The sequence below is a fragment of the Callithrix jacchus genome, chromosome 15, assembly GCF_049354715.1.
Source record: "Callithrix jacchus isolate 240 chromosome 15, calJac240_pri, whole genome shotgun sequence".
Taxonomy (NCBI): domain Eukaryota; kingdom Metazoa; phylum Chordata; class Mammalia; order Primates; family Cebidae; genus Callithrix; species Callithrix jacchus.
Genome location: NC_133516.1, coordinates 10,899,689 through 10,917,234, shown reverse-complemented (window position 1 = coordinate 10,917,234; position 17,546 = coordinate 10,899,689). Strand labels below are relative to the sequence as shown.

The 17,546-nt window shown below is 41.3% G+C and overlaps 1 long non-coding RNA gene across 2 annotated transcripts in view; it reads left to right on the top strand.

Annotated features, from left to right (window-relative positions):
• Nucleotides 1–6,913: 6,913 nt before the first annotated feature.
• The window catches only part of LOC118147785 (uncharacterized), a 162,857-nt gene continuing 152,224 nt past the window's right edge, over nucleotides 6,914–17,546 (top strand). For both annotated transcript variants that reach the window (XR_013526887.1, XR_013526888.1), the window contains exons 1-2: nucleotides 6,914–7,308; nucleotides 7,476–7,561. This is a non-coding gene — a long non-coding RNA (uncharacterized LOC118147785). The remainder of the gene's footprint in view (nucleotides 7,309–7,475; nucleotides 7,562–17,546) is intronic.

Here is a 17,546-nt window from a genome sequence, read left to right as displayed (position 1 = left end):
TAGCCAAAAAAAATCAGTATTTTTAAAAAGCAGGAGAATAATGTATTTTGGGGCAGAGAACCAGCAGTCTCTGCCATCGGTTTTAACTCACGTTTTAATTTTTTCTCCTCCCATCCCTCCCCTTCACACATATTGTGGGGAGGACAGAGTTTGCTCACTGGTCTGAATATGGTACACATTTCCCACTTCTGTGCTCTTCTTCATCATGCTTCCTTGATTGAAATGTCTCTGGACTCCTCTTCTTGCTCAGAGTTCTCATCCTTTGAGGTCCATATTGAAGCTTTCTTCCTACACAAAATATGGCGATAACATTTTCTTCCAGTTTTCATTTTTTTTGTCTATACCATTCATGGAAACTTTTATCTTTCTAGTTTATACACAATGCCATTCTTGTGAGCCTGTCAGTGCAAGGGCTGACAGGTTTTTCTGAAGCTAAGAAGCTTTCACAATGCCTTAATTGCAGCCAGTGCTCGATAATTATTTATTTTTGCTATTGCTGATAACCTAGGCGAGGGTTTGATGAGGAATTTTAGGGGTTTATAATAGTTACAGCCTGAGTACACTTGAGTCAGTCTTGGACCTGTTATCTCTATATGTTTTTTCTACAGAATAAAAACAATACTGGGAGCATTAGTTCATCACAGTGCAATAAGAAGAAAGATTATGGAGTTTCAAAAAGTATTTTAACCTCAATCAAAAAATTAAGCCCTCCTATTTTTGAATGACATAAGTATCAGGATAACCACAGGGCATTAATTTTTTTTAATAATTTCTTGGATTGGTAATACTTTCATGTTTCAAATACAAAACATATAAAAGCTATTCATTAAAAAAACTATTTTCTTACCACCCCTTCATTCAACTATCCCTATCCCTCTGATAGGTAATGTTATTATTGATTTCTTATCATCTATCTATCTATCTTTATTTTATTTTATTTTTTTTTGAGACAGAGTCTCACTCTGTCGTCCAGGCTGGAGCACAGTGGCGTGATCTTGGTTCACTGCAACCTTTGCCTCCTGGGTTCAAGCAATTCTTCTGCCTCAGCCTCCCAAGCAGCTGGGATTACAGGCATCTGCCACCATGCCCAGTTAATTTTTTTTTTTGAGATGGAGTTTCACTCTTTTGCCCAGGCTGGAGTGCAGTGGTGCAATCTCGGCTCACTGCAAACTCCGCCTCCCGATTCAAGCTATTCTCCTGCCTCAGCCTCTTGAATAGCTGGGATTACTGGCACCTGCCACCACGACCAGCTAATTTTGGGTTTTTAGTAGAGATGGGATTTCACCATGTTGGTCAGGCTGGTGTCAAATTCCCGACCTGCTGTGATCCTCCTGCCTTGGCCTCCCAAAGTGCTGGGATTACAGGCATGAGCCACCATGCCTGGCTTAATTTTTGTATTCTTAGTTGAGACAGGGTTTCACCATGTTGGCCAGGCTGATCTTAAACTCTTGACCTCAAGTAATCTGCCTGCCTTGGCCTCCCAAAGTGTTGGGATTACAGACATAAGCCGCCATGCTCAGCCCTAGAAATATTTTTTAAATGCAAATAGTCAATACAAATACATATATCTCTTTTCTTTCTCTTTTGTCAGAAATAGAAAAATGCTATATATACCTTACTTTTAATTAGTATAAATTAGAAACATTTCCATATTAATACAGTTTATAATTCCTTCTTTACAGTTGCCTGGTATTCCACTGTGTGGATGTTCCACAATTCACTTAATCAGTCCTCTGTTGATGAGCATTGAGTTGGTTGTCAAAATTTTTTATTATAATACTGTAGGTAATATCTTTGTACTTAATTCATTTCAGCATTTGTATACCTGTAGCATAAACTCCTCGAAGTAGAATTGCTAGGTTAATGGGGTATGCAGTTGAAGCTTTAGTAGATACTGCTGGATAGCCCACCGTAAGAATTCTGCTAATTTGTATTCTTACCAACAATATAGTACATGCTATTTTTATGGAGTCTTACAACGTAATTTACTATTAAGCTTCTGGAATTTGTCAGAAGTTTAATAAGTAGTGGGTGTAACTTCATCTGGTTTTAATCTGTATATTCATTACTGTAAATGAAGTTGCGCGTCTATTTCTGGTCACTTCTTTAGAAGAGAATGATCTTCTCCTATCTTTGTGAATGATCTTCTCCAATCTTTGTGAGCACTGTAATAGGATGAACGGTCTTTCTTCTGCTCTTAGGGATTGGTAGATACTCTTTATATGCGTGGGGCATTAGCCCTTCGTGTTTCAGGTTGCCAATATCTTTGCCTAATTGTCATTTGTTTTTTACTTGGCTTAGTTTTTTTCTTCAGAAAAAAAGTCTTTATTCTTAATGAGTGAATCTTATAAAGTCTTTTCTTCCATGGCTTCTGGATTTTGTGTTTCAAACACATCTTTCGACATTCAAGGTTATAAAAGAATTCTCACAAATTTTTCTTTGTTATACATTGAAATATCAGAACTATTTGAAATTTCAGACTCCTCGTTAAACCATTTCAAGCAAATATGTTGTTTAGATAGGGTCGCTAGATTTCACAAATTAAAATACATATGTTTACTTCAGATAAACAGCAAATACATTTTTAGTACAAGTATGTCCAATGCCATATTGGGAGCTGTGCTTGGGCAATATTTATGCTAAATAATTATTCATTGTTCACTTGAAATTCAAGTTTAACTGAACGTCCTGTATTTTATCTGGCAACCCCAGGTTGGGAGCCACCAGTCCATTTTCTTAGATACTTCGGTTTAAGTTGAACCTCAGTGTACTATATCAGGGGTCTGCTACTTTTGTTCATTAGCTATTTAAAAGCTTAATGGTATTTCCTACAATGTCTGCACTCATCTCTTACAGGTTCTGAAATTTGAGCACACAACTTGTGTTAGATTGAAATAAATTTACTTATTACAAGTGTGTGAATAACGAATTCCCTTCTAACATTTTGTCCAATGTGTGCTACAAGAGAATCACCTCCAGGAGCGGGGAAAACTGGAGGCAGTAGAGAGCTAGTCCCCTGTCTGTTCAGCTCCAATGAAACAATATTTTGATGTCCAAAATATTTTTGATAACCAAAAGAATGTTTGGTTATCAAAATAATTGTCTCAATTATTGTTTCAAGGGGTTAGAGGCTAGAGTCTCAGATACATCTAACAGAATGTTTTTTTAATAGGAGTTTAAATAATAACATTTGAAAATTATAAGTATACTCTGATCAAATCAGTCAAAAACAAATCTAATGTCTCTTTTTGCCTGCTTTTGAAAACACATATTCAAAAGTCTTATCTCCCTTAGCACTTCTGTTACGATTAACAAAGCCCAATGTTGAGATAACATTCCTTTCCCCCCACAGAATTGTAGCACAAATCACACCGTCATGAGAAATCAAGACCGTGATGTCATTGAAGCGGCTAGGTTCTGATTATAGCACAGCCAGAGGAAGACAGTGCACTTGCCCCGTTTGCTTTAATTGATTGCGTCTCATTAATCCACTCATTCAGTCATTCAGCAAATACGTCTTAACTGCCTGCTGCCTGCTAGGCACCGGGCTAGGTGTGAGGTTGAAGGAAACAGCCGTGGACTCTGTCCTCACGGAGCTTGGCAGGTGTGCTACTGGCTGGTTGAAAGCCCATTTAAAAATGTTCAGGAACTTTGTGAGTTTCAAAATTGGCAATGGTGAGAGTATTTATACACAGAAATAGGTGACCACAACAGTGGTCACCTGTGCTGTTTTTTTTTTCTCCTCCCCACCCTCCTTTTATTTAAATGAAGAGCTGGTTGTTGAACACTGACCAGCTCACCACTGGGATCACAGAGATGCTTCTGAACTCAGTCACCCCCCTGCCTCCCGACCTCCACACCAGGATCCCACCGCTCCAGCACACTTTGCTTTTTACAACAGTAGCTTCTTGGAATGTTGAAGCAGCCAGACTATTATGAGACATATATGAGAAGACATATATGATATTAGTTGACATATATGATGAGTTGTAGGCCATATAAGCAAGTCCAAAGTAAAACTTCTAAAAGAAAATTTGCAATGTTAAAAAATGTATTAGCTATTAATTTATTTAGCTATTAAGATGGGACTAACAATAGCACCTCCTTCATGGAGTTGTGGAGATTAAATCAGCTAATAGGTGTAAAGGACATTAGTGTAAAGTACCTGCTCCAGAGTAACATAGAGTAAGCATCATACAAATCTCATTAATTAAGTACGAAACTTCAGCTGCGTGTCTCAGCTTCATTCGGCAAGCTAAAATGATCTCTTTAATTGAAAAGGACCCTCAAAGGCTGGGATGCTAACTGCAGGAAGAATGGCAGAACATTAGGTCCTTGGAGCCAGGAGAAAGGCTGTTCTTGCTTCTTTTTTTTTTTTTTTTTTGTCATCTCATCGTATTAAGGCTTTTTATGAAAAAACCCTATTTTTTCCCCTCCCTTCTTGGTTCTCTTCTTAGCTTTCCCAAGTGAGATAAAGCACCCTGAGTATGCCACACCCTGGTTCCCTTACTATGTAAGAAGACTGAAGAAGAGAGAAGGCGCCCAGATGGCCCCAGGTGGGCTAGTAACCCCTGGATTTTGAAATCTTGAGTCTGGCCTCTGGAAGAATTTCCCAGTCTGTACAAAGATAATACATGGTTCCTTGTTCTGTTAACCTGTTTTTATATAATAGAAGGAATTGTTTTCTCCTACTGAAGATAATTTTTACATGCAGATCCTCTTTGTAGTTCCTTAGATATATGCTCAAGTACTTTTCTTCTTTTTTTGGGTGGTATTGTAAATGGTATTATTAATTTCAGATTCTAGTTTTTTATCGCTGGTATGTAGGAAAGCAATGAGTTTTGCATATTGACCTTACATCCTGCAACCTTGCTAAACCTGCTTAGTAAGTAGTTCCAAGAATTTGTTTTAAAGATTCTTTGGAGTTTTCTACTTAACAATCATGTCACCTGTGAGTAAAGACAGTTTTACTTGTCCCTTTTTAATGTGTATACCTGTTATTTCTTCTTCTTATCTTACTGAACTTGCTAGGGCCTTGAGTAGGGTGGTGAAAGAGATTATCTTTGTCTTGTTACTGATCTTAGGGGAAAGCATGCTGTCTCTTACTGTTAGGTGTGTTTGCTGGAAGTTTCTCATGCATGCCACCCCCCGCCTGCTTTTTTTTTGAGACGGAGTCTTGCTGTCACCCAGGCTGAAGTGCAGTGGCACGATCTCAGCTCACTGCAACCTCTGCCTCCTAGGTTCAAGCAATACTCCTGCCTCAGCCTCCTGAATAGTTGGGATTACAGGCACATGCCACTAATTTTTGTATTTTTGGTGGAGAAGTGGTTTCACCATATTAGATAGGGTGGTCTTGAACTCCTGACCTCAGGTGATCCACCCACCTCTGTCTCCCAAAGTGCTGGGACTACAGGTGTGAGCCACTGTGCCCGGCACCCCTTTTTAAATTAAGAAAATTCCCTTATAATTCTCATTCTTTGAGATCCATAAAATGTAAATTGTCTGTTTTAATCTGATCTATCAAGAGATTTGATTTATGCCATTCCTGTCAGGGCTGGGATGGTTTGGAGTTGGTAGAGGGAAAGAAGGTTCCACCCCTGAACCCTGAACCCTTTGGTAATTGTTCTCTGAGTCAGCTCTCTGCCGTCTTTGGCCTCCACACCTTGTCATGAAACCAGAGATCTCTAGCAGCTGCGCTGGTGAAAGAGGCAGCAAGAGGTGGAGTGATCAACTCACTTTTAGCTTTCCTAAGTGAGTTTAAGCACCCTGAGTATGCCACACCCTGGTTCCCTCATTATGTAAGAAGACCACAGCTGCCACTTCTTGCCTGTGTGAACTTGGATGAATCACAAAACCTCATTTCTAAAATCAGGATCTTGATTACATTGTAGGGACATGAAGATAGCTTGAAATGATAATAATTCTAATGTACTCTACAAATTTATCTTTTTTTTTTTTTGAGACGGAGTTTCGCTCTTGTTACCCAGGCTGGAGTGCAATGGCACGATCTTGGCTCACTGCAACCTCTGCCTCCTGGGTTCAGGCAATTCTCCTGCCTCAGCCTCCCGAGCAGCTGGGATCACAGGCACGCGCCACCATGCCCAGCTAATTTTTTGCACTTTTAGTAGAGACGGGGTTTCACCAAGTTGACCAGGATGGTCTTGATCTCTTGATCTCGTGATCCACCTGCCTCGGCCTCCCAAAGTGCAAATTTCTCTTTTAAATGACAAGTTAGTAGAGGGCAGGATCCATGTCAGTGCATCATAGTATTCCCTAAGTAGTCGGGGGCACAGTAAATGCTCTATATGTATCTAATTGTTGTGTTATTACAAACACGTGTTCCCCCAAGATCTCATTGCTGCCCTTGGGCTGTGTGTGGGGGGTACTACAGAGCGGGTGTTACTGCCTGGGCTGTGTCAGAGGCTGTGATTTCGAGCAAGTCATCAAATCTCCTAACCAGTAACTGGACTCTTTGGCTGAGTAAGTGAGATGACCCGGGTAAGGCTCGCTGTAAACTATCGGCTCTCCGTAAATGCGGAATGAATGACCGATGTTATTTTTACTTAGGTAAGATCTTTTTTAGGGAACTAGAGAGGGAAAGCTGTGGGGCTTGGGGCTTATTTGTTTGTGATTATCTATTAATGTCTCCTTGAGGAAACTTTCTTCTTTGCTCATGGGTGATAACAGAGGGCAAAAATGAAGGCAAAATGTGGCCCAGTGCTGCCGGTTGGCTGGTATTCTCATTTGTGCACATTCACTGGTTTTCTTCTTTCCCTAGTGCCCTCTAGCCCACTAGGTGGCACTGTTTACTCATCTTTCCACAAACCTTCCTCAACAGTAGCCCGTTTTGTTTGGGGTGCTGGGGAGGGTGTCGAGAAGGAAAATATAAATGAACCGCCAGTGGCTAAACTTTGAGGTACGATTAGGGGCCAGTTGTCACCTATGGTTATGTGACGTTATGGGCTAGTTTCAAACTATTTTTTAAACTGATTTTCAGAGCAACATGTAATTAGTTTCCAATTCTGTTCCAAGACATGAAGGAAAATTGACTTCCCCTTCCCAAGCCGTCACCAAACCAAAGCATAAAATAAAGTGCTGTGGCTTTGAACGTGGAGTTGAGTGTTTCCACCGTATTCTTCAGTGAGAGTTCATGAGGGCACAGACCACTAACAAGCAGCGGAGGCAGCTTCTAGGCTAAGCTTAAATTGGGCCTTCAAATCTAATCAAAATTAGTCCCTGCTGAGAAGAAACCCAATGTGGTGTGTCCGTTTGGATCTGGAGTGCGGAGAGGCCCTCCTTGCTTTCCAGGTCGGTTATGACTCCATTTCTGCATTGCTGTATTGCTACACACTCACAGGAAGATGACATTTTTTTGGATCCCATCCAGTTGAAACTTGTGATGTTTCTATAATGACACATGTAACTTTTGGATAGAAAAAAAAATAGAAAATGAATTTCTTTTCTTGCATTTCCAGGGCCGTGAGCAGCAGGAAGCATGTCAACCATGGTAAACCAGAGGATCGAGAAATCAAAGATTCCAGTCACTTGCCTGGAGTTTGAGGTCTGTGCTTTTTATGTATCCTCACTCTTCATTGTCTATTGTAACTTTAAAATGAACTTATTTATGCTGCTTCTGTTTATAAACTTAGATTTTTTTTTGTCCTTAGAAGTAATACAACTAAAATTCTCTAACAAATATTTCCCAGTTCTGAATTTTCCTAAAGCTTTCCTGGCATCCCTTGCTAATGAGCTCCAGTTTGCTCTGCTTTTCTGTGTGTCTACCAGCACGCACCACCTTGAGGTTGGTGTGTGATAAACAGCTAAATATAGTCACAGTTTTGGCAGCTAACTTTTGGATGGTTGTCACAAGGCCCCCCTACAATTGGAATTAAACAGATTTAAAATGAACAGGCAAACTCCTGTGCTTGAGAAAAGAGGATGTTTTCATATGTTTTGAGCAGTAGTTACCCCAGTGTCTTCTGTGTATTCATGCCCTGCTTGATTTAAGTAACATTAATAACTTTAATCATTGTTAGCGGGAGCACTGCTAAACACTAAGCACCTCTCTCTGAAGCAGAACTTCTTCCGGAAAAACTCTGTATGTGAAACCAACACTGTGTAATCAACAGTTGTGTGAAGAGGTCTGGGAGCAGACCATAGGAGAGCAGCCTCTGTTCTGCATGCAGAGGAGAACACAGAGGCCGAACCATGCATGTTGGTGCTTGACTTGGTGTGCAGAGCACCCGGGACATCTGGGATTTGCTCCCTCAAATCTCCAGCTTCCATGGCCCTCTGATGAAGAAAGGAGAGAGCAGAAAAAAAAAATGAGGGAGGAGGACAGAGAAAAATTCCGGTCTGGCTTCAGTACATTGAATTCTAGCTGTCTGGGGCATTCTCCCAAATAGCGAATGCTAATTATACGGAGTGTGTCAAATTGTGTCGTATTTTAGTGAATCAAACAAATGTTCCCAGGAGATAGGCGGGAGGCCACCAAGCCCTGTTCATTTATGATGCGACCTGAATTTAAAGCCAGGACTCTGGAGGGGATAGGTGACTGTGAGTTTATTTAATCTCGTGACGTATGCCTTGCACCTTCAATGTCACCCTGACATAAGGACTGCAGGTTTCACATGATGCTTTTATTTAAGCAGTTAAAATGCGACTAGGGATGGCTGAAGCACTTTTAGAGACACTGAGGATAAACACATTGTTTTGAGGGCCATAGATTGTAGGACTTTTCTTCGGGAAAGGAGAAATAGATCATAGTGCCAGATCGGTCTTCCTGAAACACCTCCGAGCACGTTTCCCCCTGTTCTTCAAACCCTCCATGCCTTGCCCTTGTTTACTAAATGATGCCTAAACGCCACAGAGGCAAAGCGTTCCCAGCCCGGTGCTCACTGTCGCCTGCATCTCACATGCCGACCAGATGGGACTCTGCCACGTTTCATGGATGGATGTCATGGATCTGACTCTCCCAGTCTTTGCTGACGCCTGTCATTCCTGATTCCTGGGAGGCCCTCAGGGACTCTCTTCCCTAAAACCTCTCTCTTAATCATTGAAATCCTGCTCACCACTAAAGGACCAGTATAAATACCCCCTTCTTCCAAGGGTTCACCCTATTTCTTCTCTGTCTCCAGCTAGAAATAATTTTTCATTTTTCTTCACGTTGTATTTTTTAATGGCACATGAATACTGCTTTGGCTGATACGTATATCTGTATGCAGCATCTTTTCTACAAGACTACAGGCTCCCAGGTGTTGGGGATTAGATAATCTGCATCTGCCTCAGATTTGCACAGTGTCGTGTACAGACTATGTGGTCATAAATATTTTTTGAGCAAATGAATGACATAAAACATACAGACTCTCTTGCTGTAGTAATTTCAGTGGTTGTGTCTAAGGGTCAACGAAGTAAAATAACAGTGTCAAAAAATAAATTAGGAGTATATTTCTTTATATAGGTTTTGCTTAAATGATTCTTTCAAGCATTTATGTTCTTTCAGATGTAACCTGACACAGAGTGGGTGCTCAGTCGACCAGCTCACAGCTGGCTGAATGTGAATATTACAACAAATGACTTTCCACAATGAGGCAGAGAGTTTTTAATCAGACTTTTTTTTTTTTTTACTTTATAACTGGAGTTGAACTTGAGCTTATGAACATTTTTTCGAGGTTGACACAGAAACCAGGAAGCTTAAAAACCGAATGAATCATTTCCATTTGATGCACATGCACGTTTTTGGGGCACAAAGATAAGAATCATGTTTAAATGTCATGTGAACTAACATGTTTCTGATCACTTATTGTGTGTCAGGCACTCTGCTCATTAGTTTATATGCATTCTTTGATTTGACCTCTCAATAATTATTACTTTTATTTATAATGAATAACAAAACTGAGTCTTAGAAAAGATGAGTAAGTTGCTGAGAGACACACAGCTAGTAGGTGGGAGAATCAGGATTCAAATGCAGGTTGACTAGCTCCAGTGCATACACCCTACTGCCTCTTTGTGCAGAGTTACATCTTTCCAGAAGAAAATGCAGCACAGTGTCCCTTGTGCAACATTAGAAGAGGGAATTCTAATTCAGGCCCCTATTTTACAGATGAAGGAACTGAGGCCCAGATAGGGGAAGTGAGTTATTAGCATCACAGAGCTAGTGAGATCCGAGATTAGACGGCAGGCATCTGAACTCACAGTCTAGGAGATTCCCGTGAGAACATGGTGCATTATTACAGAGATGTGAATATACGTGGATCTAGCCAGTTTTCTCAACATAAGCCCTATGTGTAGTGAAAGGCAGAGGTGGCTCAGCAAACCCTAGGATGGTGACAGAGCTGGCTGCTTCTCTTTCCAGTCATTGGATAATCCAGTGGCACTCATTGCAATGTGGCATCTATGTAATTTATATCGATCTTTCTGAATTGCTGACCAAGTCAGCCAAGGGCACCAAAGTTGATCATTGATGCACCAAAGCCTGAGGCATTCCCTCTTCTTTGACTGACTTTGGCTTCTTATATATGAGCAGGGAGTCAAGAGCTGGCCGGAGTGTCTGTTGGTGTAGTGCTATTTGGCGAGGCCTCGCCTCTACTGGGGGGGCTACAGGTGTCTAGGATGTCCACAATGAAAAGTCTCTTAGGTTTAAGTATCAGGATGATGTTGGTCTCATAAAATGATTTGGGAAGGATTCCCTCTTTTTGGATTATTTGGAGTAGTTTCAGAATAGAAATTCCATTTGACCCAGCAATCCCATTACTGGGTATATATCCAAAGGACTATAAATTGTTCAACTATAAGGACACATGCACACAAATGTTCATTGCAGCACTGTTTACAATAGCAAAGACCTGGAACCAACCCAAATGCCCATTGATGATAGACTGGACTGGGAAAATGTGGCACATATACACCATGGAATATTATGCAGCAATCAAAAACGATGAGGTCGTGTCCTTTGTAGGGACATGGATGAATCTGGAGAACATCATTCTCAGCAAACTGACACAAGAACAGAAAATGAAATACCGCATATTCTCACTCATAGGCGGGTGATGAACAATGAGAACACATGGACACAGGGAGGGGAGCACTACACACTGGGGTCTACTGGGGGGACTAGGGGAGGGACAGCGGGGGGAGCTGGGGAGGGATAGCATGGGGAGAAATGCCAGATGTGGGCTAAGGGGAGGAAGGCAGCATAGCATATCACACTGCCATGTGTGTACCTATGCAACTATCTTGCATGTCCTGCACATGTACCCCAAAGCCTAAAATGCAATTAAAAAAAAAGGTCTCTTAGGGTTAAAATATTTTCTTAACTACGGATGCTGAGATTGTGGAAACAAATGAAATAAATGAGCAACGACAACAACAACAGCAAAGCATCTGGAATCAGAAATCTAAAGGACTGGTCTGCGAAGGGTCAGACCTTAGGGAGAGGGCTGCGTGCTGCTTCTTTTTCAGTTGAGGAGGTGATGGACCTGCTTGTACTCCACAAGGAAGGCGGAAGCGCTCGGATTTCCAGATGTTGAGGGAGGATTTGAAGTCAGAAATGACTCTGTCTCTTAGTTCCGAGTGATCATGGAAAAGCAACTTAGTCTGTTTGCTCCTCAGTTTCTTCATCTGTAAAATGCTGCAAATCTGGATTGGGGGGCGGTGGGGTGCTGTGGAGATGAGTTAAATTGGACAATGGTCTGAAAGCTCTTAGTGGATTCGGTGGTATGTACGCACCTGCTTTACCTCAATGACCAACTGATGGGTTTAGGAGGTCTAATAAAAGTGAAAATAGACATTTTGAGGAGCAAACAAATTCAGTTACTTATATGTTCACATTACCTTTCAGAAACATTGATTTCATGGTAAATGATGACTCTGGGTGAACGGGAAGGAGGTAGTGGCATTTCTTTGGCTGGGGAAGAATGAAGTCAGGGGCCAGAACCTTATCTAAGGGAGGTTGTGAGTGGCTGACCAAGGTGAAGGCCGTGGGGTGGGAGAAAAGGGGACAGTACTAAGGGGTCAGTCACTTCACTGTTTGGCTCAGGGCTGTCTTTCTGCAGGTGTCCGAATTTCTTCAGGTGGTCTTTCTCAGTCACTGGGCTTTTAAATTGCCAATTTCAACATTACTGTGGTGACCAGCAACTTATAGACCTTACAGTTGTCAGATGTGAGAGCCTGCTATCCTAACAGCAGGAGCACTGAGGGGAGATGAGACTGAAGTGAATTTTCATGGACCTCTCTGTCTTCCAATTGTGTTTCACACACCCAAGACTTCTGTTCAGAGAGGTGAAGTTAAGTTATATTTCACATTTCCAATTTTAGAGAGAAGCAAACCTAAATTTATAGAGTGATTTTGTCTTTACGTATAGGGTAACTCCTAACACCAGACAGATGCAAATATCAGGTAATAGAAATCTGTATGAGCTCTATTCTGTATTTTACACATTTCTTGACAAAGAATAAATTGGGGGTGTACAAAATCCTATAACATCCATAAAAGATTTTCTATCCTCTATGCATATTTAAAACATCCCAAACAAAAATGAAGTTCTCCTGTCTCTGAAAGGAGATTCCCAGTGTCCCTTGAACACCTACCTCAGGCTGGGCGTGGTGGCTCAGGCCTGTAATCTGAGTACTTTGGGAGGCCGAGGTGGGCGGATCATGAGGTCAGGAGATACAGACCATCCTGGACAACGTGGTGAAACTCTGTCTCTACCAAATATACAAAAATTAGCTGGGCATGATGGCATGCACCTGTAGTCCCAGCTACTGGGGAAGCTGAGGCAGGAGAATCACTTCAACCCTGGAGGTGGAGGTTGCAGTGAGCCAAATTGCATGGCTGTACTTCAGCCTGGGCAACAGAGTGAGACTCCATCTCTAAAAAAAAACCCAAGAAAACCCACTTTAATATTTTGCTGGTCTTCCTGCTGCATGTATAGCCCCCTTGGTGTTACTTTTTCCCTAATTGAAGATGGAGGCTAACTTATTGCCACAATTCCTGTGGGTGACACGTTGTGTCATTGCATCCCCATCACTTACTATTGTCCCTCAATTAGTGTTCATTGAATGAATGAATGAAAAAGTACATGAATGAATGAATGATTTTTGCTTCTAATGTACTCCATTGGCATGTCTCCTTTTCAGTCAGAATAATTCCAGTTCTTTCAAGTTTTATAAGGAATCTGCCTTCTTTTTGAACACCAAAACCTTTTGGTTGGCTCTTTACTTAATGCTCTCTATATTTTTCATGTTCCTCTTTGGTTTGAAGTCCAGAATTGGAGACCAATGAAGTCTATCAGGTGGAAATGCTAAAACTCTTAGTCATTTATAGAATAGAGTAAAAAGCGTCAGTTCTTAGGACTCTGTGGCTATAACTGACTCAGGTCTAGCTTGTCAGCTTTGGGTCTGGAAATGTTTGAGTTGAAAGGAATGGAAGGAATTACTGTTAAGTGGTTTTGTTCTTTTGTTTTTGGTCTTGTCAGTTCGTTTGTTTTGATGTAATGATGAATTAATGTGGCTAAGGCAAAATCTTTATCTCTTAGAAATACTCAAATATTTACAGATGAAATGTTATGGTATCTAGCGTTTGCTTTAAAACGCAGCAGGAAAGGAGGGGCAGATTAAAGCAATGGAGATGAAACCAGATATATTGATAATTACTGAAACTGGATTACTTATATTACTCCCTCTACTTTTATAAATAGGTTTTTTTCTTTTCTTTCTTTCTTGTGCAGAGACAAGTGAACATTCATTTTTGTGACTTTCTTCCTATGTGTATTTCACGTCTTTTTCAAAACAAGGCCCCAGGAATCTCCAGATTCAATTATGTCGCTGGGCTTGGTTGACTGCTGCAGGAGTCTTAGGGAGCGTTTCACAAACGCTGGAGTTACTCATTCACCAACGTTAAACCCTAGTATGGGAGATGTGGCAAAGCAGGACTCCTTCCTCCATGGAATGTGCTGATGTCAGACGAGGCAGCAGCCAGCGTAGAAAACGCTGGCATTTTTCCTTGGAGCTGGACTGTGATGAGAGGTGCTTGCCATGAACATAAGCTACTGTATTTCCTTTGCCCCTTCCTTTCCAGTTTTTGAAGGTAAAGCAGGAAGTAATTTTCTCTGAAGATACTTGATAAAAATTCCCCCCAAAACAAAAACCTATGATTCTACTTCATTGAGAAAAATGTCCTACATTTTGGCACCTGGGTCTGGTTCAGCTGGAGGATAAGCTGATTGATGCGTTTGCCCCGATAGCCTGGTGTGCCCATTTCCCTGAGGAAGCCCACCCTATTTTCAATAGCAATTCCACTGAGAGGTGGAAAGGGCGCAAGAACCATGAGGTCTCCTGGAAATGTTTCCCTGGGGAGGGGATTTCATGAATGAGGTCCAAACTTCCCCAGGTGCTCCTCATCACCACGTTGTCTGTCAGAGGGTTGGTCTTACTGTTGACCTTGGTTTGTCCACGTTTCAAAATGAGTGTCGGACAGACTTCAGGTTTGGAAATCTCCAGGTCACATCAGGTTCCACTATATGCAGCATTTTTATGTTCTAGGGGGTGACTTTTGCAAAGACACCACTGAAAATTTTCTTTAGGTGAAGGTCTTGCCATGGCGCTCTGCACCAGTAAACTCACACCATCAGTCCTTTCCACACAAATGACAAGGGCCAAGGAATGTGTATCTGGCAATACCAAGACATGAGTTTTCACTTCTAGTTGTCTGAGATGCACTTCATCACGTTTCTGCCATCAGGAATCATGTAGGAATGATTCCCGTCACTTAAACCTGGCCCTTTTCTTTTCCTCTGCCCCTTCTTTGCCTGGGTGGCTTTGAGGCTTGATAAGCCTTCCTCTTTTTCAGGAGATTCTCTGAAACCAAAGAGATGTTTCTTTTCTCTTGCTCTGCCATCTTTCTAGTGCTGCAGCTACTCCAGAATTTTTTGTAATACAACGTTAAGAAAAATATATTTAGACAAATTTAATCATTCTAGATGAGAAAAACCAAGACCCAAAGATCACAGAGCTAACAAGACGGAGACTCGGACTAGCGGGTAAGTCCTTTGTCTCCCATTGACATGCTTTTTCTGGTAAAATGTGTCAATCCGGCTTGTTGGGTTCTCACTACAGACTTTCTTTTTGTCACCGTCATCCTGGTAATAATCACGTCAGCACGCAAAGGCATGAACAGTTCTAGTCTGCTTCCACCCTGACATAGTTTACTATCCCCTGTGATTTTAATAAGCATAAAAAGTTCCCTACTGCAGGTGACTATCAAAAGAGAAAACAATGTTGATATATCTCTTTGTTCTAGCATTCTTTGGAACCAAAATAAAGGATTGTTAGTGAAAAAAAACCCAGACAAACATACATGCGAGGAATTTCAAATAAGCAATAGTCACTCAACATGTTAAACTTTTAAACAAGAAATTTGTACACTACAGCAGAATCTAAATAATGTCCCAGAAGTAATAAGTAATTTAGTGTGTAATGAAATGGCAAAACGCTTTGATAGAGCGCTGGCCTGCAGACTCTCTGTGATGCATCCAGCATCTTGGCAGCCATCCAAGGGCCAGAGTGGCTTTGAGTTTGGAAAGTTTACGGAAGCCAGGACCACCTCAGGAAGTCACCTGTGCCCGGATCACTGAGGGTTACGTGGTTTTATTCATGTTTCTCTGGAAAAAGGAACAGCAAGCATCTCTTCATTTAAAGGAGAGACACAGGGCTTGGTCTAAAGCAGGGAGGGGAAGGAGAACTGTGTGTGTATGGGTGGCTGAGAGTGGGTGCTGGAGGAAATAGTTGGGGAGTTTACTCACTCAGGTAACCCTAAGGTAAATGCCATGAAATGGTTAAGAGCAAACGGTCAGAGTGGTGTAGGCGGAATACAAATGTGTTAGTAGGAAGCGTTAAGTCCCACGATTTCCTCAGGTGAGGAGAGGTACTTCAGGGCGAGCCCTACCTAGGAAGCTGCCTTCCTGTTTAGAACGAGAGGAGACTGCAGGTGAGCAGGGGCCATAAACCAGTGAGTGCCGTGAGGAGGAATTTCTAAAGTAATGTGGAATTCAAATGGCACTCACTTCCTTAAATAGATTTCAAAGCATTTTGGGTTAGGTTTAAGACAGTTCCTTTAAGCGATTTGTACTTCATAGACAAGCCGTAAGAATTTTGTCCATTTTTCCCGATCAGAATTAAATTTCTCTGCTCATAGGATGCATGTCATCAGCATAACATTATTCTCCTCCCCATACTTTTTTGATTGTGTACCCTTCAATTCCCAAGGTGATTTAAAACTTATGAAGAGGTTCATGTTAACGTTGGATTTCAATTTTAAACAAGTTTCTCAGTGAGAACCAGTTTGACATAAAAGCATACTTCCGAGTGAATTGTGTATTCACTTAAAGTTTAGGAAAAAAATAAAAACAAACCCCGCTTCACTCCCACCCAGCGTGTAACTCCAGGTCACCACCCCTGGAACATTGTGCCTTTGAGCTTTGGACTGGATTTGCTTCTGAGGTTAAGAGAAGTGTGTGGCAGATGTTGGGAGGCAGTTGGGGCTGGGGGTGGGGAGCAGGGATGAAGGGGCTGCCAGATGTTGAGCGGGAGGGTGGAGTGTGAGGATAAAAGCCTGCCAGATGTCTGCAGTGCAGAATGTGGGGCACCTGCTTTCCATGATCTTCAGAGGGTGATTTATATCACATAAGGAGGATCTCATAAAGGTCCTCCCCCTCCCCAATAAATACAGAATTCAGGGCTCCATTGATGATCCTCTGCATGGCTTCTTGCCTCACAGTATATCTTTTTAAAAATTCAAGTTGAGGGTTATGTGAATGAAAATACACAATCAACCAATGTACTCATTTGTAAATAAAAGTGTGTGTGTGTGTGTGTGTGTGGGGGGGTGCTTTACATTTAAATCTGTTTTTCTAAATTATAAAGATAATCACCTTTTATTTTCTATTTATTTTATCTTTCCAATAAGAAGTGATTTGCTCTTTCTCTCCCCACAATGGATTTAATAGATTTATTCATCAAGTTTTCTAAATTTAGACACCAAACTGCTGTTTTTCTCCCACTGCTTAATTTTATTCTTAGCAGCGCTTACATAAAGCCAGGCAGTGAAAGATATGGCAAAACTACTAACTTGCTGTGATCTGGAATGCACTTATAGAACAAAATAATAACGAAGATTGATGTACCAGAGAGACGATACCAAGTGTCCCTAATGAAATCTTTTTATGCTTTTGGTTTCCCCCCACAGTGCTTTTGGCCACATGTTTCCCGTGGTTTTTAGGAGACTAGGTTTTCCTTGTGATGCCTGCCCCAGTCTCAGTTCTGAGGGCGTAGATGAGCCACGTCAAGGAAAATATGTGGGTCTTATAATTTCCTTGCATTTTGGGAAATGTAAGTGTTTTCTAGGACTAGATTTGATTAAACAGGTTATATTTCATTCCTAGATTTGTTTGAAAGCCTTCAAAATAATTGTATTTGTACCGTTGTTGGGAGTATAAATTATTTCAGTCATTGTGGAAGACAGTGTGGCAATTCCTTAGAGACCTAAAGAC